Source organism: Podarcis tiliguerta (genome assembly GCF_965153285.1).
Source record: "Podarcis tiliguerta genome assembly, chromosome: 6".
Taxonomy (NCBI): domain Eukaryota; kingdom Metazoa; phylum Chordata; class Lepidosauria; order Squamata; family Lacertidae; genus Podarcis; species Podarcis tiliguerta.
In genome coordinates this window covers 74,511,544-74,535,127 of record NC_139539.1, presented here as the reverse complement: position 1 = coordinate 74,535,127, position 23,584 = coordinate 74,511,544, and the positions used below count along the sequence as shown (strand labels likewise).

The 23,584-nt window shown below is 45.6% G+C and overlaps 1 protein-coding gene and 1 long non-coding RNA gene across 2 annotated transcripts in view; one reads left to right on the top strand and one right to left on the bottom strand.

The window, feature by feature from the left end:
- Positions 1 to 5,936, bottom strand: part of LOC310679505 (uncharacterized protein) — a 70,650-nt gene extending 64,714 nt beyond the window's left edge. Inside the window, exon 1 of the mRNA XM_083444820.1 lies at positions 5,862 to 5,936. The gene's annotated coding sequence lies outside the window, so the exon portion shown is untranslated. The remainder of the gene's footprint in view (positions 1 to 5,861) is intronic.
- Positions 1,201 to 4,225, top strand: LOC310679626. Its single transcript, XR_014512416.1, has 3 exons — positions 1,201 to 1,968; positions 2,263 to 2,351; positions 3,900 to 4,225. It is a non-coding gene; the product is annotated as an uncharacterized lncRNA (long non-coding RNA).
- Positions 5,937 to 23,584: the final 17,648 nt, after the last annotated feature.

Sequence of the window (23,584 nt, the reverse complement as noted above, 5' to 3'; positions counted from 1 at the left end):
GGGCGGGCAAAGGGAAAACTGCTCAGACTCTTGCTTTCTAGGCACATGAGAAGCAGAAGTGTGGACAAGCCCAATGTTCAACATTCTGTTTCTTTTTAGGTACAATTTTTCAGATGGACAGATGGGCAGATCCACACAGGCTTATGGAGGAAGTGGAATTTGCACACATAGGGTAAACAGTGGGGTTTTCCTGGGGAAAGCAGTGGGACAAAAGATCAACATTATGGACCCATGCCTAGAAATCATGGGTGATGCCTAGAAAACCTGGATGAGCCTTTATTCAGCATACTGGATGTACTAAGTATTGCATTCACTCATTACATCTCTAGAAGAGGAGGAGGAGGAGGAGGAGGAGGAGTTTGGATTTGATATTCCGCTTTATCACTACCCGAAGGAGTCTCAAAGCGGCTAACATTCTCCTTTCCCTTCCTCCCCCACAACAAACACTCTGTGAGGTGAGTGAGGCTGAGAGACTTCAGAGAAGTGTGACTAGCCCAAGGTCACCCAGCAGCTGCATGTGGAGGAGCGGGGATGCGAACCCGATTCACCAGATTACAAGTCCACTGCTCTTAACAACTACACCACACTGGCTGCCACATGGTCCCTAACTGGAGCCTGTGTCAATTCCCCTGACAGTCCACATGGGAAGAAAGGGGGGTTGCTTTTTTAGCAAAACCTGCAAAGGAGACACTGCTTGCCAAGTCCCTGTGCAATGTCGACACAAGGTTCTACATTTTCAAGGTGGAGGAAAGTTTCCTGAAGCAAAGCGAAAGGAATACACTTGCTGTCGGATCCTACAAAAATCGCATATAATTTATTTTTTGCACGTAGGAGCAATATAGAACCAATATTAATGGCAAGGGGAGCACTGGGTCCAATGAAGGCAGAGCTCTATGTTATATATGGGAGGGGCGGGCTAAGCCTGCTCCCTGATGGCCCATGCCCTCTTGTGATTTGCTGATTAGGTGATCGGGCGGGACTAGTTACCCAGGCAGCAAGCTTAATCCCAGAGGCTTCCTTTGCTGCCTGGGAAACGGTCCCTGGGACTTCCCATGTCAGTTTCTACTGCACGCAGGAATGGCAGTCCGCAATGGCACCCATCAGAGTGGACATAGAACCACCGATAAAGACAATGAATGCTAAGGATGTCAGTGGGTTGCATATGGACATAGAAGTCGTTTGCACTTTTTCTTTGTAATTTCTGAAATGAGTGCTTTCTTAACCGGTGCAAGATTTTAAACCACCCATAAATTGATGCATCTATTGTGGCATGAGTTTTAGTTGGCAGAAACCTACCCCCATGAGACGGATGCCATGAAGGAGATGGTGAAAGTGCTGGATATAGATCCATGTGCATCTACACAACACACAGAGGGGCCCAGTTTGCAAAAAGGTTTGCAAAAGGCACGGATAACAAAAGCAGAATCATAGTACATGAGTCGATCAACAGAAGTAAAGCAGATTCGGATCAGTGAGGGGCATCAACAAGATCTAGGTGGGACCAAGCACATCTTCTGAGCCCCATTTCGGATATTATAAAGGAGTATGGGTGAGTTGTGCTTCCCCATCCCCTGCTTAAGACCACTTTGGCAAGTTCAAATCCCAAAGCTAGCAAACAAGCTCCATGGGCTGCTGGAGTCTTCTGGCAGCTGTGTTTTAGGTTCACAAGCTTAGGTGACAACAGAAACCAAGCAGCCATGGGAACAAGTCACAGTGTCAGCAGAAAAAGGAGGAGGTTGCAAAGGCTGTGATGAAAGAACTGAGTCATGCCAGGGGAACAGCCCAGGAGGACCTGCTTAAGCTTTGCCGTTGTCACAATCGATGCAAGGTAGTGAGCAATCAGACGCCTGGAGGAACAATGACCATCCCTATGAAACGAAAGGGATGGAGACTGTTTCGCTCTCGGGTGCCAAGGGAACTCATTCACATGGGATGTTCCGCATGGATTTATGTTCAGGTATCAGTGTGGTAGGTGTGGTTGCTCGCTTTCCTGTGGGTACATCCACTTGACCCACCTCTAATTAAATCTTAAGTACGGCATGTGGGTGCTGCTCTTTTAAGTGCTGTGATAAACAGCGATTTCGTATGAGCTAGTCTCTGTGTTGTTGAGATCTTTCCCTCTGACTCATAACTCCTAAGTAATGAGCCGCTCTGTTCTGGTCTGAAATGTGACATTTAAATCGGACAGGTTTGGGAAATGGGAGCTTTGAAATAATTCTAAACCTGAACTTTGTACTATCTTCCTTCCTTCTTGACCTGGAGGTGAAGGAGCAAAACACAGCATCCCTGACCACAATCAGATGAAAGGACCACTTCATATACTGCGGTTGTTGGTGTGTGTGTTTGTTTAGGTGAGTATAGCCTAAGATGGTTTAAGAGTACACATAAAAATCTGAAGCGTAAATGTGACAAACGTCAGCATCATTCCAGCTGGCGTTTGTTGCATTTTACATGTGCAGTTAGCATTTGCATGTTCTGGTCCTGCAGGGACATGAGGGTGGGGCAGGGGACCTTGTGTCCTTTTTCTTCTCCAAGCAATGGGCTAGACTGGAGGAGAAGCAATTGCCCACTCTACCCAAAACGGAAAGGAAACTCAAGCATGGCTGAGAGAGCTTGATTAGTGCATGGCTGTTTGGCCATACAGAAGAATACAGAAGAACCAGAATTATATTCCAAATCAAGACGTGGAGAATTATTTCCCTCTGCAAATCCATATGCCTGACCAACTTTCCAGATCACTTCATGAATCTGATGAAGTTTTCTGTAGATCTCAAATGTTTATGCCACAATAAATGTGATAGGCTCTCAAGTTCACCTCCGGAAGATCAGTATTTTTGCGTAGGGATTCGATTGCATGGCAGGAATTAAGTCTTGCACAATTAAAATGGATTAAAATCCTCTGGTGCAACAAGTCTCCACTCCCTTTTTTTAAAAAAGGTAATCTTGCAGTTAGGAAAGCAAAGTGCACCAAAAAGGATAGGACAGTGACTGGTTGATGAGAAGACATACAACTTCCCGACAGGGAAACCAGGACTGATTGCTCTGTTAAAGGTGGACATTGTATAATCTCCATGCAAGCTTTGTGCCAGCAAATCAGGATGAGTGTTCATTAAACAGGAGTCCTAAGATGCCACAGGCCTTTTGATTATATTTGCTACAACCAGCTCAACCCTGTTTTATACCATTGCCAATTCCAGAACCTCAAAATTCTTCGTTGTTCTTTCCAGAACTCTTGAAGAGGCAGGCTGTCCCATGCTCAGGTGTGCTAGGCTGGCTGCTGTGGTAGGTGAGGGTGGCAGCAAGTGGTTTGCCATGTGCCCACTCTTGCAGAGGACATAGAATTGGGCAGGATCTCAATCACGGGGATGGGGAACCCCATGTTGAACCTTGAGGTGATGCACCAAGCAGCCCATCACAGCTCCCGTGGAGCTCAGCCTGGTGTCACTCAACTCAGGTTGCCAGCGGCATCCCGTGCATGACTTGCACCATGTTAGATCCTCCCCACTGGTTAACTCCCATGACATTCCTCAGCTGGCATTCTGGGATGGGTTTTCTGTGAAAAGAACATCAGACGTTTGCAGCAGAGAACATGCCATGCCAACCCCACAATTATGTTGTGGCCTATTTTAACCCACATTTGTCTTATTGTAGCCTGGCCTTGTCTCTGGAGCAGCTTAATGTGCCTGCCCCACAACTCCTGCACTCCCTCAGCTTTTTCTCACAGCAGCGCCACAAGCCACTTCACCTCAGGAAAACGTCTGTAGATGTTTTCATGCCTGCCATGTCCTTCATCTTCTCGACTTTGGGCACCAATGACCTTAGGTCTATCAACTGCCCTTCACACCACTCAGCCTTATTAAAGCTATGTAATCTTTCCCTCTTCTCTCTGTCCCTTTCAGCTTCTGCTTTCATGTGCAAACAAACAACAACAACACCGTAGCAGCCTTTCCCAGTCATTTTTATTTTGTCAGTAATGCTGCTTGAGGAGGGGCTGCAACCAGGGCAGGAAGGAAATATAAAACCAAAACTCCTTTGCACTTCAAAGCATCCCTGACTGGGGCAACCACAGCAAATAAGGCAGAGTAAACCTTCTCTCCAGACTTCTACCTCATTCTGCCCTCACAATTACCCAAGAGATTGCTGCTGCCCATGCTGGGCACTGCCAACACGGTCAAAATCAAAGTTGCACTGAGGGACATAAGAACACAAGAAGGATCTGCTAGATCAGGCCGTTGGGTCAAACATTCTGTTCTCACAGTAGCCAACCAAGTGTCCATACCAAATCACTGGTGCAACTTGAGTGCAACTTGCATTCTCCCTACCTGCGGCTTCCAACAACTCCTATCTAGAAGGATATTGCCTCTGACAGCGGAGGTAGAACATCGCCACCAGAGTTGGAACCCCAGATTCTCATTTCTTTGCTTCACATGTCTACCAACCCTGGCTCATACAATTAACAGGTGAGGTGGTAAATATATTCTGTATCTACAGTCTATGTTCCACTTCAAATTGCATAGCCAGGGACTGAATGCCCCTCCATATGCAAAGCAATTATTATTATTATTATTATTATTAATATATACCCTGCCCATCTGGCTGGGTTTAGACACACAAAAGTAAATGTTGGGGGAAACGACTAAAGAATTGTCTTTTCCCTGATATTTTAATTTTGCATGCAGTGATTTCCCCTCTACCCACCCACGGGAAGGTATTCAACCATACAATTACTCCCCTCCACCCCTCGTAACACACACATTATGAAGTTTTACCACTTCACCTACAGCAGTTTCAAACTTGTTTCTCTGGGCCACACTTCAGGGGGGAAAAGGTTGCTTGTTCCCCACACCAATTTTTTTATTGATAAGCAAGACAATGGAAAACACAACTAGGGTTGCCCTCAGTCTCACTTGACGCTCTTCCCCTCTTTTTCAAAAGATATTCATATCCATATTCTGCGAATATTTTTTTTAAAAATTGATACTATACTACACTGAAATATCCTTCCTTTGATTGTCATTAATCTTCCTGCCATACTTGCCATCTTCTCTTGCCACACCAGTCAGGCTTGCCAAACCCTTGGAGAACCACTGACACACAGCTGGAACTAATCCACAAATGGTTGTGTTCTTCCATTATAAAAAATAAGAATCTTGTGCAAAGATACCAAGTGGATATCCTATGCTCAAAGTTATCATGTATATCTTTTGCATAATATTACAAAGGATGTTTGGAGATTTAAAAAAAAAAAAAATTGGACTTTTTGATTCAGGCCTGAAAATAAATGTTAACCAAAAGGAAATGGGTGGCATTCACATGGAAAGAAATGTATCCAGAATCTCAGAAAAACTATCACAGAAGGAAAGACTACAGACATTGAATTGGCCAAACTGTGCAAATGGGAAATAAATGCTGTACTATATTTTGTCCTCGTATTGAAAGCATTCTGAGTCTTATTGCCCTCAACCACAGACAGCACTGTCGAATCATTTACACAAAGCATCCAACCACTTATAATTTAGCATTACTTCATAGCAATATATATGCTTACATATACAACAGCCTCAGCTGCAGGCATTAGAAAATCTCATCCCTATGGAGAAAACCTAAATAAGAGCACCCTCAAGAAGCAAAAGAAGCCACATGCATTTTTTGTTTTTGACATTGTCCCAATTGCATATTTCTCAGCCAGATTTCCACCCAGCTCCACTATTTCTTAGCATAGCACATCCTTTCCCTTTAGGAATGAAATCACTCTAGAATATCCCATTAAAGCAAACTGCGGTGACAAAGGGAGCAGGTGAAACCTCTCCTCCTCCTCTCCTCCTCCTCCTCCTCCTCCTCACAAATTCCAACCAACACACCTTGTTTCTGGAGAGCAGATCAGCTGTGAGCAACTCCTGTGGTCAGTGTGCAGCAAGTGTACAGCCCTGGAGTGCAACAGCTGAGCTAAGAATGGCAAGGAAAGCCTATCAGAGGTGGGTGGATACACCAATCGCAAGCAGGGCGGAGAAAGGAAGCCAGCCAATCACAGACACTGGTATCACCTCCTCAACAATTAGGACAGAGCAGGTGGAATCCTCCATCAAAGTGTGGCAATAGCCATTCGCGCTGCTCATGACTCACTCCTTCTCTGACCTTAAAACCACCTGTGTTGAAACTGGTAGATTTAAAAATGGAGCCTAGGGAGAGATTTGTTTCCAGCCAAGGCTTCTGGTTGGAATGGAAGAGAAGGTGACAGGAAACTCAAGTGTTTACACATTTTGTTGGCATCTCAAACGAAAAATCATTTTGAACTTGCATCTCTAGGCAAGCACCTTACTATTACATTACTGTGAAGTGAAGACTAGGATACATTTCGGCTTCTCCCTTTCTAGTGTCCAAGTTAAAATCTATGTTTATATTAAGCTGATTGTATGTCATGAAGTCACTTCAGGAAAATTTACCAAAGGATAAATTTCATACAAAGGAAAGGAAAGGAAGGGAGAAAATTAATATTTACAGGCAACATGACACAGGCCTATAAACTTTTTTTAAAAAAATAAATATTGTCAGGCCTAGGGGTTTGCAGACAATGGTTTGGAGATTGCTTTAAACCACAGTTAAGGGTAGCTATGATTTAAAAATGAGTGTGTGGTATGCTGGTACATGAGGCTAAAATTGTGGCTGTTTCCAGGGGCGGAGGAAGGGGGGCGCAGTAGGTGCAGGACACCCCGGGTATCACCACTGAGGGGGGTGACAAAATGTCGGGTGGCACTCTGCAGTGCCCCCAAGCCACGCATCTCTCCTTGGGTGCACGTGGCTTGGGTGCGTGCTGGCTCCATGCTGCCCAAAGATATCGGATTGCCAGCAGTTTCAAAATTAGCTGGCAAAAAAATAAGCAAACCTCCTCCTGCCCAAACACTAACGAAATCTTCTGAATACAGTGGTACCTCGGGTTACATACGCTTCAGGTTACATACGCTTCAGGTTACAGACTCCGCTAACCCAGAAATATTACCTCGGGTTAAGAACTTTGCTTCAGGATGAGAAGAGAAATTGTGCTCCGGCGGCACAGCGGCAGCAGGAGGCCCCGTTAGCTAAAGTGGTGCTTCAGGTTAAGAACAGTTTCAGGTTAAGAACGGGCCTCCGGAACGAATTAAGTACTTAACCCAAGGTACCACTGTATTCTTTATTCACGGGGAAAGAATTGTTTCCAAGAGTCAAACCCATTTATTAGCAGAGATACCTGCATCTGTACACAGGTGCAGTGGCGTAGCGTGGGTTGTCAGCACCCGGAGCAAGGCAAGTAATTTGCGCCCCCCGCTGCACTGTCCCTCCCCCAGATAGTCCCTCGCTCTCTCTCCGCACTGCACCGCATGCCTGGCACCCTCCTCTCCACAGTGGGCGGCGACCCGGCGGCTCGGATCGGATTCGCACAGCCAGCACTGCAGTGAGAGAGAGTGAGTGAGCCAGGTAGGGGCAGAGAGCTGCGAGCGCCCCCCCCCACAAATGTTGCGGCCGGTGCGGCTGGCCCCCCCCTGCACCCCCCACGCTACGCCACTGCACAGGTGCCTATTTCTCCTTGGAAAACCAGGATTGCTTCTTTGCCCAAATCCTGCTAGAGGCTGCTAAACATTCATGAATCCATGGCTGAAATGCGAATTGCATGAGTAAATGGGTGCTACTTACACGATTCCCTGGATCAAGACAACAGCTTGGGAAGGGCTGAGTAGTAGTGTTTGTATTATGTGGCAGAGGTGGCTTCATGAAACCCACAAGCCCCCAGCCTCCCCACACAATATTCCCAAATCATGCCTCTCCTCGTGACCTTCTATAAGTAATAGGTAAAGGAGACCATTAGGGTACAGCGAGCTCGATCCTGTCTCCCCTGCCCTAGGCAATTCAACCTCTGATTATAAGAAAAGGTGGAATTCTGCCAATAGACAGCTTAAGGAAGAGGGATACTGGGTTTAATTGCATCCGCTCTGCTAATTGGAGACAGTCTGGTGGTTCCTGATACACACACAATCGCTTGGGTTGGGACCAATATTTGGGTGTCCACTTCCGCACTGCCACAAAAGAGGAAATGCATCACCAAGGGAGAGCACAGGGCTGCACACTATTGCCACATGCTAATTTATTTATATATGGGCAAACTTAGAAATAATTCTTCCAATTTAAATACAATGAAGCTCACCATAGTTGTGTGAGCTGGTCACCTGCCTACTGTCCCGGTGCAAATGTCAATAATAATAACAACAACAACAACAACAACAACAACAACAACAACAACAACAACAACAACAATTTTGTTATTTATACCCCGCCCATCTCTCTGGGTTGCTCAGGCCGCTCTAGGTGGTTTCCAATGCATATAAAAACATAATAAAACGTCAAATATCAGAAACATCCTGAGGTCCAGCAGTAGAAGGGACAGTCTGGGGGTGTGCACAGAAAACTATAAATCCCAGCGTAAATTACTGTGTGAAATACTTCTAGCAGCAGACAAGTACATTCACGCACAGTCTTAAGGTTAATAGGCAAAGTGACAAACAAAACACAGCAGACATTCAGGGAAGTAAAAGTGCAACTATTTACTCCACCATTAATTTAGTAGAAAACAATAGCATTTTTGGTTCCCAAAATATGTGGCATGCCACGTTTCATGGGTAACAGGCTAATCAATTTGCTAAAGCTAAGAATTAACAGAAACCATAACCTTTATAATATCTCCTTGCACAAGTTCCCCACTCTGCCTTATGGTTCTTTGCCTTCAAAAATGGACTTGCACCAGACTAACCTTTCAAACAGAGGACTTCTTTAAACAGAGCACTGTCTGTTATCGCTCTCATGGAATCACAGGTTTTTAGAGTTGGAAGGGAACACAAGGGTTATCTAGTCCAACCATGGGGTGGGGTTCCTAGAGAAGCAAAAGTGGGAGGGTATGGACCCTACAAGAAACCATTCTTCTTTCACACCAACTCTTTGAAGAAAAAGTATCACACATTTCCAATGCTGAGTATTGACCATTCTCCTCTTTGGGAGTTTTGAATGACACCACAAAGCTGAAGGATTCAACTAAGACAGTGTTGGGTCTCCAGCTGTTTTTGGAGTACAGTTCCCATCATCCCTGACCACTGGTCCCGATAGCTAGGGATGATGGGAGTTGTGGTCCAAAAACAGCTTGGGAAGCACTAAACTAAGTTGTTCAAGTGGAACGAGGTCCGCCCATGCAAGGAGACGTTTCCCTTCTCTTCTCCCCATGTCCATGTGCCCCTAAATCGGCTCTGGGGGGTTGGAGGAAACCCCAGGACAAGTTATGAGGACGCAGTGGCAGGAGAGGTGGGAGAAGTCCTGCGGTGCAGACAGACCTCATTTTGCTCGCACATACCCCAATTTAAATGCTCTAATTCCACCCTTTGAACTAAATACATTGCAGACGTCACTAACACCACAATACAGTATTGTATTTCGGTCCCCAGTGTCATCAGCATCATCACCAAAGGAGGTGTTGAAAGGAGGTGTTGGGACACGGATGGTGCAAGCCTATTTGCTGTGACATCCATGAGACAGCTGGGCGAGGCTTTGGGCATTTAACGTCTCACGGCTATGTCAGCACCTCTGCGTTGGATGCTTCAGTCTTTCTTTCCCTTTGCTTGACTCAGAGGAACTTATTATCTACTGCTATTGTATGTTTTATTGCATTAGCTCCTAAGGCCCACATCCTTTTCCACTGGCTGCTGTACATATCAGAGCAATTAGACCGTCCCTGCCCTACAGAATGGCCAAGCTGGTATGTCATTGCTGTTAGAAGGACGGCCTTTCTTTGAATTCTGATTGTGTATCCTTAGTTGCAGGCCAGCATTCTAAAGGCTCCTCTGTGGTCTCAATCCAGCCCAAATTAAAAGTCTTGTTTATTTAAATAGTAGAGGGACAACCACAATTGGCCTTCGGCTGAGAGGTTTTCACCTTTCCCTTAGTGCACGGGTAGGCAAACTAAGGCCCAGGGGCTGGATCCGGCCCAATCGCCTTCTCAATCCGGCCCGCGGACGGTCCAGGAACCTGCCTGTTTTTACATGAGTAGAATGTGTCCTATTTATTTAAAATGCATCTCTGGGTTATTTGTGGGGCCTGCCTGGTGTTTTTACATGAGGAGAATGTGTGCTTTTATTTAAAATGCATCTCTGGGTTATTTGTGGGGCATAGGAATTTGTTTTGTTCCCCCCCACAAAAAAGCCGGCACCCAGCTGAAAAAGTTTGCTGGACCCTGCCTTAGTGGATAGCAGGTGATGGTTAGGCTACTTTATATCTGTTGCAACTTCGTAGCAATGGCACCTGGTAGGATCTAAACATAACGGGGGTCCTCATAAGGCGTCTTGAGGAGAAACTCCAGTTCCCAATCTGAGCCTGGCACCACCAGTTTCAGGTTTCCAATGGGATACTGGTCACCTTCCATGGCATTTCCCAGCAGGCATGCTAGGATGGTATGTCTACTGCAGATATTAATAATGTGCAGCATGAAGAAGCTGGATGCATAAAAGCTGGCTCCTTTTGGAATAAAAATTGTCCAGACCCATAATTATTATTTAGAACTTTACTTGCAGAACTTTCTTCTCAAAGCAGAACAAAAAAGATCAAAGATACTTCCAAATAATTCTATACATGTAATATCTTGTGCATGTGTAGCACAAGCTCAGCATCTGATAAGAAGAAAAAGATCATTTCATTCAAGTAATTCAGTTTGACTTGTAATAATTTGGAAAATTAATTTAAAAAAAGGGGGGGGATAAAAGATCATTCCAAACAGACCTAGAAGCAAAGGTCTCTCTTCCTACAGTTTCTATTGTTTTTTAGTCGTGTCCGACTCTTTGTGACCCCATGGACCAGGGCATGCCACAGTTTGGTCAAACTCATGCTGGTAGCTTCGAGAACACTGTCCAACCATCTCGCCCTCTGTCGTCCCCTTCTCCTTGTGCCCCCCATCTTTCCCTTTTCCAGGGAGTCTTCTCTTCTCATGAGGTGGCCAAAGTATTGGAGCCTCAGCTTCAGGATCTGTCCTTCCAGTGAGCACTCAGGGCTGATTTCCTTAAGAATGGATAGGTTTGATCTTCTTGCAGTCCATGGGACTCTCAAGAGTCTCCTCCAGCACCATAATTCAAAAGCATCAATTCTTCGGTGATCAGCAGGAACCGGCAAGCCACTCCAGTATCTCTGCCAAGAAAACTCCATGGACAAAGACAACAGTTTCTATTAGTCTGGAGCTTTTTTCTCTCACTTCAGAAGATTCATTTACACCTCCCTTGGTCTCTCTGTGGCGTTCAGAGAAATACTAACTCACCACAAAATGGAGACCCACAGATTAACATATGCTTAGAGTGTAATCCTATATCTTTCATGTGATCTAAGTCAGGCACATGACAGAGCAGAGAGCAACAACAGTTAATTGTCAACCCATCCAAGTGCTTAGAGAGCTGTTTTTTTAGCTTCAGTGGAATCTTCCAGTTAAACCCTTTCAGCAAAACACGTTTCAGAGTAAATTAAACAATTAACGGTGTTGGCCTTCAGATCGGAAGCCTTAAAGGTTCGCAGATCTTGACTGGCAACCCCACTAACTTCACCTGTGGAAAACAAACTAACCTGAAGTACAACAACTGTTCTAAGTACTGTGGAAGGAACCCTTGTGATACCTGTTACTCTCGAAAGTAGATCAGATGAGATCAACTGAATGCATGCAAGTAAAATTTGAGCAAGGTTTTGGTGACAATTCCATCATCCTGCCACACAGTTCCTTACATCAGACATAGCAAATATAAGTTGGAGGGATATTATATTACAGATGGCAACTTACCTAAAATGGTACAGATGGAAGTACATGGAGAAAAAAGGATTCTAAAAAAGTAAATACAACAAACTGCATACCACATTAATGACAGTGGCGCAGCTGAACCCCTGTGGGCTGTGGGAACTGAATGTAAGGTGATCTGAACTTTTGAAGATGGATTCAGAACCACATTGAATAAGAACACTTAGCCCAACACATAAGTGCTCATAGTTTTTCCTTTGTTTATTCAGTAATGTACTAGTAATGTGGGAGGGATCATTATCCCCTGTAAGGGATCAAACCCACACATTCTGAAACAATATGAGAACCATAACACTTCAAAATCCCCAATTATCTGAATTTTGCGATACAGTTTTGCAACAAATGTTTACAAAAATGCATCTGAGTATCTTACTGAAAATAATGTAAAAATGCATTTCTTGGGGGGGAATTGCTTGCAAAAATGTGTGCATTAGTCAAAACCGCATACGAAAATGTGTTTATTAGGAGAAATTCATACTAAAAGGCTGACGAATTTTTATGAGGATTAAAATATATAGCAGGAGATCATTAGGCAGAAATGTGGAGAGCTGAATTTAAGACTGGAAAAATGAAAAACTAAGAGAACCGAGGCTGGCAGATCCATCGCTATTCTCAGTTTACTAACACTGAACTGGAACAGAAACTCGAGCTTTCTTACATTCCAAGAAAAGTGTTTCTAACCACATGCCCATCCTTCCTATCTGATAACGATAATGATAGTAATCATCTCTGTGTTGTCAACAGTAAACTAATTGCCTCAGTGTCAAAACAATCTCATGTTCGCATTATTATTATTATTATTGGTCTACTTGCCCTCTCAGGTGGGCACCATTGTGGGCTCGAATTCCCCCAAGCGCCAGCATCTGATGTGGGAGGTCCCAGGGATTGTTTCCTAGGCAGCAAAGGAGGCCTCCGGGCTGAGCTTGCAGCCTGGGTAATTGGTCCCGCCCACTCACCTATTCAGCGAATCGCGAGCCAGCATGGGCCATCAGGGTGAGGGCTTAGCCCACCTCTCCAGTATATGACATAGACATGTGGCTTGCTCTGCAGCCACTTTTTGTTGGATCTCCCGCCATCCCACCCTTTATATCAGGCTTCCTCGGCCCTCCAGATGTTTTGAGGCTACAGTTCCCATCATCCCTCACCACTGGTCCTGCTAGCTAGGAATCATGGGAGTTGTAGGCCAAAAACATGTGGAGGGCCAAGGTTGAGGAAGCCTGCTTTATATATTGCTGTTGCTTGTTGTTCTCCCCGCCCTTGCTATGGCGTAGCCGGTCGCCAAATTCGGGCCCAGGCTGGAATATTCCCAGCTGGCAAATTGGCTCCAGCCCTCTGGTTTTCACCTTCCTCATAACAATTGTGACAACTTTGCTGGTTTTGGCATTGAATAGGCATAGTCTTGGTTGGAGGGGAGGTTGTAGCCTCTGCCTGGCCCCTCCAAAAATGGGGTATCCTATTAAAAGGATCTGGGGGAGATGTTAAGAGCTTTTGAATGGACGCGTGTTGTGCTGTGTCTGTAGCAGATGAGTTTTTTATGCATGCCTCCTTCTTTATTACAGGAAGAGAACAGTTGGGTTAAATCAAGGTATGAACTGCTGATTGGTGTGAAATAAATGGAAATATGCTCACAGAGTGGAATCGTAGGGGAAACAAGCCTTATTCACTGACATGGAAACACCTATGATTCACAATTCAGTCTTCCATTAGCAGAAGCCCTAAAGGGAAAAGGATATGGCGGATTTAAAATCCTCAGTCACTGCTAGCTAACATCCAATCAATGAGGCACGTTCCAGGGTGTGACTTCCCCCACCAATGGTGTGGCACTTGTTCTTCCACCACCACTGCCTTACTAATACTTCCAGACTTCTTTCAGCCTTGGTCCTTTAATCCCCAATTCTCACAACACCCTTTTGAAACCGGAAAGTGGCTATTAGTTGTGTTTTACATGTGTGGAAATGTAGCATGTTAGCTATTAGGTGCTCTTGCTATAAACAGATGCAGAAAAGGGCAAGACAGAGCAGGTTTAATTGCCGATTTAAAGGGAACGAGCCAAAAGAGCAATTAGCAGCTAGACATGGATATGTATACCTTTATTTATTCACAATGTAAACACACACTGCATACAAAGCTGGCTAGGATCTGTGTACAATGGCTTTACCACAACTTTATTAGTCAATCAGAATTATACTAGGACAAAATTTCAGTGTGACCTTCTCCCAGGATGGGAAGAGAATGAGGCAGAAGCAAACATTCCCTGCTTTGTGTTTTTTTGTGACAACCATAGTTGGGTTAAACCACAGAGCCTAGGACTTGCCGATCAGAAGGTTGGCGGTTCGAATCCCCTCGATGGGGTGAACTCCTCTTGCTTGGTCCCTGCTCCTGCCAACCTAGCAGTTCGAAAGCACGTCAAAGTGCAAGTAGATAAATAGGAACCACTCCGGCAGGAAGGTAAACGGCATTTCCGTGCACTGCTCTGGTTCACTAGAAGCGGCTTAGTCATGCTGGCCACATGACCCCGAAGCTGTACGCCAGCTCCCTCAGCCAATAAAGCGAGATGAGCGCCGCAACCCCAGAGTCGGTCACGACTGGATGTAATGGCCAGGGGTCCCTTTACCCTTTACCTAGATAGATGGCACACTTCAGAAGAGGGGTGCTCTGAATTATATGTTCAAGGTATCCTCTCTGTACACAGATTGTGTTTATAACACTACTTCCCATCAGCAGGGAAAGGCATTTTGCACACATTCAAACAATACGGATGCGAGTAGCGCTGTGGTCTAAACCATGGAGCTTCTTGGACTTGCTGATCAGAAGGTTGGCGGTTCGAATCCCACAACGGTGTGAGCTCCTGTTGCTCTGTCCCAGCTTCTGTCAACCTAGCAGTTCAAAAGTACACCAGTGCAAGTAGATAAATAGGTGCTGCTGCAGCAGGAAGGTAAACAGTGTTTCCGTGCTCTCTGGCTTCTGCACGGTGTCCCCTTGCACCAGAAGCGGTTTAGTTATGCTGGCCACATGACCTGGAAAGCTGTCTGTGGACAAACGCCGGCTCCCTCAGCCTGAAAAGCGAGATGAGTGCTGTACCCCATAGACGTCTTTGACTGGACTTCACCATCCAGGGGTCCTTTACCTTTACCTTTTTTTTACACATTCAAAGCCTGAGGTACCATAATTTTAGAACAAAATTCTGACGACCCTATTTTATCACAATTTAATGATGTGATTATAATTGACGGCTTACTGGCCTTACATGTCACCAGTTGCAATTGTGGTTCACTTATACAGTGGTACCTCGGGTTACATACACTTCAGGTTACATACACTTCAGGTTACAGACTCCGCTAACCCAGAAATAGTGCTTCAGGTTAAGAACTTTGCTTCAGGATGAGAATGGTAATCGTGCTCTGGCGGCGCAGCGGCAGCAGGAGGCCCCATTAGTTAAAGTGGTGCTTCAGGTTAAGAACAGTTTCAGGTTAAGTACAGACCTCCGGAATGAATTAAGTACTTAACCCGAGGTACCACTGTATAGTTTTAATAGTGCTTGGACATTCATCCCCAATTTTACCACCACCTGAAAGGAAGGAATGTGCTTTGCAGTGTATCCAGAATCAGTGTCATTATTTCCCTCTGGCTGTGTGCACACTTGCACATTAGAATTCTCTCCTCTTCTCTTGTCTCCTGCAGTCTCCTATTCACCCTCAAGATCTGCTACAGAGCGTTGGGGGACCCCCGGAGCAGTTTTCTGGGCCATGCAAGGAAAGGAGTGCACAAATGGAACTCTGCTCACACAGCACTGAATACAATCCTTAATTAAAACAACATCAGCCAGGTGGTTGTACATATCCCAAGCTATGATATATACAATCTGCCGTTTTTAGGCAATTTTTGCTTGAATTCACTCTGTAATGCGGAGGAAGAAACATAATATGTGTGTAAATTTTCTATCATCTCTGTTGAACTATCATAAAAAAATATGGTTATGCAGAGAAGTGATTGGGGCTGCTATAGTGAAAAATTAAGGAAAAAGGAAAAAAAAGAACACGCAGTGGGTTAGAATCCAAACCATTTAAGGTATTGTTAAGATACAAGAGATTACATGTGAGTTAACAGGAGTTTCCTCTCATAAACTGAGAATAGACTTTTATGTATGCCTCAGAGGTGTTGAGGACGCCTTGTTAATATTTGTGAAATGGGTTGCAGATGGTGCTGCGTAGTCATCAGATGATTATTATTTTGGTTTTGTAGGCTGCCGTGGAAACTTGATGACAGCATCAACCAATTAGCATTGGAAGGCATTGTTTAAAACATCAGTTGCAGGTCCAGGTGCTGTGAAGCCATGGGTGGCAGACTGAGGCATGGTGAACTGCAATAAATACAGGGCAGCCAAATGGGATATAAACAGAGCACAACTTTAGTGATTGCAGATACTGGCAATGTTTTGGCACAGGCATTGGGTGTGTCTCCCGATTCAACCAACCTGTCAGTTGGGGGATTATTTGGTAGGGTTAACCAAGGTTAAAGACCTATGACCAGCTGAGCTATCTTCCATGACAAGATTGCCCTATGACATGCATCAGATCGGGGTGGCCCACTGAGAACACCATTTGGGAGGGTATTATGTCCCACCAGCCCCCATCTGGCCACGTGGACAGCACCTCCCATTGGATCCCATTAATGGGATACCCTGATTTCTTGGACTGGAGGGGGCTCTCGATCCCTCCCACCGCTCACCAACCTAATGCCTTATCAGCCACTTGAGTTGACCACCCACTGCTCACCCGCCACCAAACCAGTCACATCTGCAACCAATCTCTAATGCTAATGCTGGTGAAATATTCACCCTATCAGGTCTGTTGTCAAATCTGATACCTGGGTGCTGAATCACCCGGCCCCTGAGTGCCAGCTTTTGGTTTGATTGTCAAACTGCTCTCACCACCTGTAATGGTTCTAGGGGTTGCTCGTGTGTAAATCGGCGCCACGCCTGGGTGGCTTGCCTGAGTGAACCCTTTCTGTCTGGACAGCCACTCGCCCGTGGCTGTCTCAATCGCTGGCAGAATCCGTCAGTGGACGTTTCTTGAACTTCTTCCAGCATAAAAGTTCTTTGACGCCTAGTCTTCGCCTACTCTCCTTGCACGGAAGCCTTCTGCGCAGGGAGGGTGTGGGCATCGGAGGACCTGTGCTCTCCCCGCTGGTCCCCGGCGAGGAGTCTTGGAGCCACCTCGCCAATTCCCCCATCTGCCCCCCTTCTCCACTGGTGTTACGCTGATTTCCTTCCCCAGAAGATGTGCTGCTTCTCTCCCTCCCGGGACGCTCTCCGGAATCCCTCTGGAGCCCTCCCTCTCCCTCTGGCTCCGATGGCAGTTCCCTGACACCACCAATGAGATTCTTTTAATGTTCCACTAAAATCTAACCTCCTCTAGGTTAAGTCAATAAGACTGAGCCGTGTCCTCTGGGGCAAGACAAGATTCCCTTCTTCTGCATGACAACCTTTGGCCTGCCCCACATCATCCCTCTTTCTTCTCTTTTCCAAGTTAAACATACCCAGCTCTTTCAACCCAGCACTTAGCCTCAAACAAGGAAGTTGACTTGTTCAAGCGCTGTAACGATGATGTACTACAGGTTAGGTTTCTTGGAATCTTACCAGTCTATCAAATTGATTGCATACTGCAGCAGTTTTGGGATCTCACTTGATCATTAACATTGTTGACTCTGCCCCCACAGTACATTATTATAATTCCCTGTTTCCAGATGCGGCATAACAATTCAACTTTGCAGACAAATTGCAGCAGCGTTTGCCCTTGTCGCTTCTGCATAAACATTCATTGCTGCCGTTTGGTCTATGGGCTCATTACAAACAAAGGAGATGTTAACAGTTTGATTATCAGACGAGTCACACCTTAATGAGGGGCTGGTCCAGATTTGCTGCTGATACAGGTCTAAATGACATCCTTTCCAAAGCAAAACAAAGCCATCGTGAAGTGAAGTGGTTGTTTTTGATCTGCGTTCTTCCGGGGAACCCTGGCCATCAGTAGCACATGATGTGGGGGGTGGAATGGCAAGTACTCATGGGCGGTAGTAGATAAATTCAATATGAATTCAATAAGTAAGGCAGTAGTAAGGTTGATGTGGTGCAAATAAACAGGTGGAGCCAGTCCTGGACTCCCACTGGTGTGTTTGCACCATGCCAACCTTGCGCCACCTTTCCCCTTCCCCTCTACTTCCTGGTAAGCAGCAGCGACACAACAAGCCAGAGGTCCTGTGAACAACGATGCATGATGCCGGGACTTCCTGGAAGTGTCTCAAAGATTCTTCCATGAGAAGATCAGTAATGGTGGTGGAGAAGCTTTCCTAAAATACGTCTTTCCTGCTGCCGCAGAGTATATTCTCCAATGTTTCACAGATGAAAATGGAGACACTCTTGCGTTAGGGCCTCTTGAACTATGGCAGTTCCCATGTCAAGAGCAAGATTCACATTTGTGAATCTTTCCTGTCATTCTAGACCAGGGGTCAGCAAACTTTTTCAGCAGAGGGCCGGTCCACTGTCCCTCAGACCTTGTGGGGGGCCGGACTATGTTTTTTTGGGGGAAATGAACAAATTCCTGTGCCCCACAAATAACCCAGAGATGCATTGTAAATAAAAGGACATGTTCTACTCATGTAAAAACACGCTGATTCCTGGACCGTCCACGGGCCAGATTTAGAAGGCGATTGGGCCAGATCCAGCCCCTGGGCCTTAGTTTGCCTACCCATTTTCTAGACCCATTCAGGGAAACCTACAAGTGTCTAGGAGTTGCCAGCCATTGTGAAAAGAGAGAAAGAATACAAAATCTTGCGAGGAATGGGCCTATATGAGGCTCCATGTCACATAGCTCAGACTCAGTTCAGCCAGCCAGGCAGCAGAACATGTCTCACTACATCTCATCATCTGGAAATGGACACACCTTTGTGCACTTCTAACATCTCTATCATCACATCAACTTGTATTACGGTTTGAAAAACCTCCACCCCTTCACCACAGATCATTAAAGGCTCTTCACGGCCTGCTATTTGCTTGGAACAGCCTTCTTCAATAGTTTGACTAGCATGGTGTGTTAGTAAACAGACTCTCTCTCTCTCTCTCTGTGTGTGTGTGTGTGTGTGTGTGTGTAAAATGTTTAACCAATTGCGAACCCATGTGCTAACCCCCCGCCCTGGGAGCCAGCCTGAAATAAGGAGACACAACAACCATGTTATGGTAGTGATGGCCAAACTTGGCCCTCCAGCAGTTTTGGGACTACAATTCCCATCATCCCTGACCACCGGTCCTGTTAGCTAGGGATGATGGGAGTTGTAGTCCCAAAACAGCTGGAGGGCCAAGTTTGGCCATCACTGATGTATGGGATAAAATTAGGCCACAACTTTGTCGATTTCAGATGTAGGAAACCTTGGCTTAGGCATTGGACGGCAACCCTCTCAGCCCCGGTTGGGTCTGAGGATGCGCAGGGCAGACAGGTGTTGTGAGGGGGACTGTAAAACGAGAATTTACACAGCTTCCCCCCCCCCCACTTCACCTGAAGTAGGGAGTTTGACCTTACGCCGCCGCTCAGGGCCAGTGACTCCCACAATCAACCCTTTAATGGGCCCTGCAAACGCAGCCACATGGGGGCACATAATAACGCTACCCCCAAGACTATAGGAGACAGTTCAAGACCTAAAACCTCCAAAGTTGTGACAAATGCTACAGGGAAGGCAAAACCTGTAGAAAACCTGGGAAACAGCAACCACCATGGACTGTAGCAACACCTGTGAACCTGGGAAGGAAAAGATAACCTGAAAGAAAACCATGTTAAAGTTAGAGGGCGGGGTGGTTGGGTGACGCTCCGAAGACTGACTGGAGAGACGGTCAGCTGGAGCCCGCAGTACCTGACCCTCACTCCGCCCCCCAACCAGCAGTCGATTGGTTAACTGGGGAGGGGGCGGAGCAATTGCCAGCAAGCGAGGGGGTGTCCCCCAGGAACAGGAAACCCATGCCGGGTTGCAAACCCTGCCCACCGCTTTTTCTGGGTGAGCGGTAATTGTGTGCTTGCTCAGAAGTGTGACATATGCCTAGCTTTTCCTAAAACAGGAGACTAAGTGGTCCTTCGGCTTCAAATGAGTTGTCGTGATCCTGCTGTGTCTAAGACATGGCGTTTGTCCTCAGCACCATTTCTGCTTTGCCTCATCCGGTAAGTGGGTACTGAGATTGCAATTGATGACACTTTAGGAAAACTTGAAACTCTGCACTGATCTAAAACCGCAGACCAATGAATGTCTGCTTGCACACTCGCACAGACAACTCACCAATGCAATTGCCATGATTCGCCCTTCAAATGCTGTTGGAGACAGACCACCACCAACCCCAGCCATCAGGGATGGTGAGAGTTGTAGTCCAACAACAGCTAAAATGCTGCATTTTTTCCTACACCTGACCTATGGCATACCCAGAGTAATCTTCACATTGTGAGTCAAGGGGTGTTAAAACTCCCCTGGTTTACTGCAAGAGAACACTGCATTTTTTACCACCCTTGTTTCTTATACCATTTTCACTTCCATCAGCACTAAGAGTAGATGGCCATTTCCAGCCTGTGTCTTCTATTTTAAATATGGGCTGCCGTAATCCATATTAGCTAAATTACATTGTGTGTAGACTAAGGAGTTGTAATCCAAACAGAAAGGGAAATTAGTTTATTCTTTTCCAGTCGTTGTGTAATGTAGTGAAAAGACATGACAACAACGCAACCACAGAAACGCTAAAAGCAATAAACAACGCTATCATTTCCTCCTCCTTCCACAGGTCAGAACCAGAAATGGAAGACAAAGTTTATTGCAAGACATGCACTTGGGTGATTAAAGACAAACACACACACACACACACAGAGAGAGAGAGAGAGAGAGAGAGAGAGAGACAGACAGACAGACAGACAGACAGACAGACAGACAGACATATAATGTAGAGAAGGAGCAATTTGCAGAGGGGTAGCCATGATGATGGTGATGATTCACCATAAGGTTGCAGGGCATGTTCAAAGCAATATTAAAAACAATCAAAACAATCAAGAGAATAGCATGGATCCTAAAAACATATATCTCAGGTGTCAAAGGCAGGGTGAAGAGGTGTGTCTTCAGCATATGACAGAAGATATACAATGAAAATGTCCGAGGAACCTCTGCCAAAATCAAGGCCAAAGAGAGAAACAACAGTTTGGCTCATGGAAGAGACTGAGACCCAGGAGGAGGCCAGAAGGAGGAGGGAGATTATTTTTGCTGACACACCTTTTGCCCTGCACCACTTCTCACACTATTCCAGAAGCGCTCCCCCCCCCATTCTGGAACAGCTTTTTAGGGGCACAGGGGGTGCAGGGAGAAGGATGGATCAGGGAATATCCCTCCTTCCTGCAAGAACCTCCCCAGAGAACTCATGGGAACCCCTGGATCCAAGCCAACACGCCATATCTGAAACACAGCCATTGCATCTCCTTTGCCTGGGAAGACACAGGAATACATCTAGAAACATGGTCTAGAAACAGCCATAGACAACCCCAATTGGTCTTCTAAAAGGAAAGTTCAACTTTCCATGGGCTTGAAAGGTACCAGACACTTGCAAGGGTTTCACCCACACCAACCCACACAGATTAACACATAATGCTGACAGCTGGAGAGATGCACACAAGCAAGCGGTGGAGTGAAGACTGTGTGTTTCAACATATCCTGTTTTGCATCGATTCATTATCAACGCCCTGCAATTATTTATAGGAGTAGATCTCCTGTTCCCTGAAGGGCATTCGCTCCTCCTTGTACTTGACAGACGGTGACACTGTTTTGAGTCAAAAAGGAAGTTTGGCTTTCCTTCGGGCTACTCAGCCAGCCGAAGAGTTCAGGGAGTTGCATTCCAATCCTATAGTGTGTAAGATTCTCCCAAACATTCAGAGAAATCCTTCGCCTTCTACCTCTACTCCAAAAATATGAACAACTCTGGAGCCTACCTTGATTTCAGCAAGGCATTTGACAAGGAGCCCCATGATATTCTTGTAAAGAAGCTGGTAAAATGTGGTCTTGACTATGCTACCACTCAGTGGATTTGTAACTGGCTGACTGACCAGACCCAAAGGGTGCTCATCAATGGTTCCTCTTCATCCTGGAGAAGAGTGACTAGTGGGGTGCAACAGGGTTCTGTCTTGGGCCCGGTCTTATTCAACATCTTTATCAACGACTTGGATGATGGACTCAAGGGCATCCTGATCAAATTTGCAGATGACACCAAACTGGGAGGGGTGGCTAACACCGCAGAGGACAGGATCACACTTCAAAACGACCTTGACAGATTAGAGAACTGGGCCAAAACAAACAAGATGAATTTTAACAGGGAGAAATGTAAAGTATTGCACTTGGGCAAAAAAAATGAGAGGCACAAATACAAGATGGGTGACACCTGGCTTGAGAGCAGTACATGTGAAAAGGATCTAGGAGTCTTGGTTGACCACAAACTTAACATGAGCCAACAGTGTGACACGGCAGCTAAAAAAGCCAATGCAATTCTGGGCTGCATCAATAAGAGTATAGCATCTAGATCAAGGGAAGTAATAGTGCCACTGTATTCTGCTCTGGTCAGACCTCACCTGGAGTACTGTGTCCAGTTCTGGGCACCACAGTTCAAGAAGGACACTGACAAACTGGAACGTGTCCAGAGGAGGGCAACCAAAATGGTCAAAGGCCTGGAAACGATTCCTTATGAGGAACGGCTAAGGGAGCTGGGCATGTTTAGCCTGGAGAAGAGGAGGTTAAGGGGTGATATGATAGCCATGTTCAAATATATAAAAGGATGTCACATAAAGGAGGGAGAAAGGTTGTTTTCTGCTGCTCCAGAGAAGCGGACACGGAGCAATGGATCCAAACTACAAGAAAGAAGATTCCACCTAAACATTAGGAAGAACTCCCTGATAGTAAGAGCTGTTCGACAGTGGAATTTGATGCCAAGGAGTGTGGTGGAGTCTCCTTCTTTGGAGGTCTTTAAGCAGAGGCTTGACAGCCATATGTCAGGAGTGCATTGATGGTGTTTCCTGCTTGGCAGGGGGTTGGACTCGATGGCCCTTGTGGTCTCTTCCAACTCTATGATTCTATGATTCTAGGTACTTTCCATTCAGAAACAAACACACACACACACGGGATTTGCTTGTAAAATATGCACTTCTCTGATGAAGGATGAGGTTTCTTTTAATTGAAAAGTGGACTGATTTAAATCTTCATTACTGATAAGTAAAGCTAGACGAATAACTGGGGGAAAACATAATTAGGTGAATTGATATGGATGGAAGTGGCACAAAACTCTAAATGTTTTTTCAAAACCACCTTGGCAATGAATGAGGACTGTTCCAAAAATTACTTAGAAATGGGTATGACTATGAATTACAATTAAGGTTCTCGTTTTTTTGGTGTATTGTCATTAATGCCATACCAATTTTAGTGCTGAAATGTGGGTTCGGCCACTGATTTCCCTCTAACTTGCATGGTGGAGAGGGGGAAAGGACTATGAAATTGACAGGATGTTAAATTGACAGGTTCCGTTATGAGATCTGGGTGACTAAAAAGTAGCTATTTGATTCTGAACCAACCCTGATTGAGGTCAGGTGCATTTGTGACGCTTTCTGCCTAAAACTACAACGAATGATTTCCCACCTCCAGAACCTTCCAGATGTTGCCAGACTCTGGTTCTCATCTGTGTGGCTAATG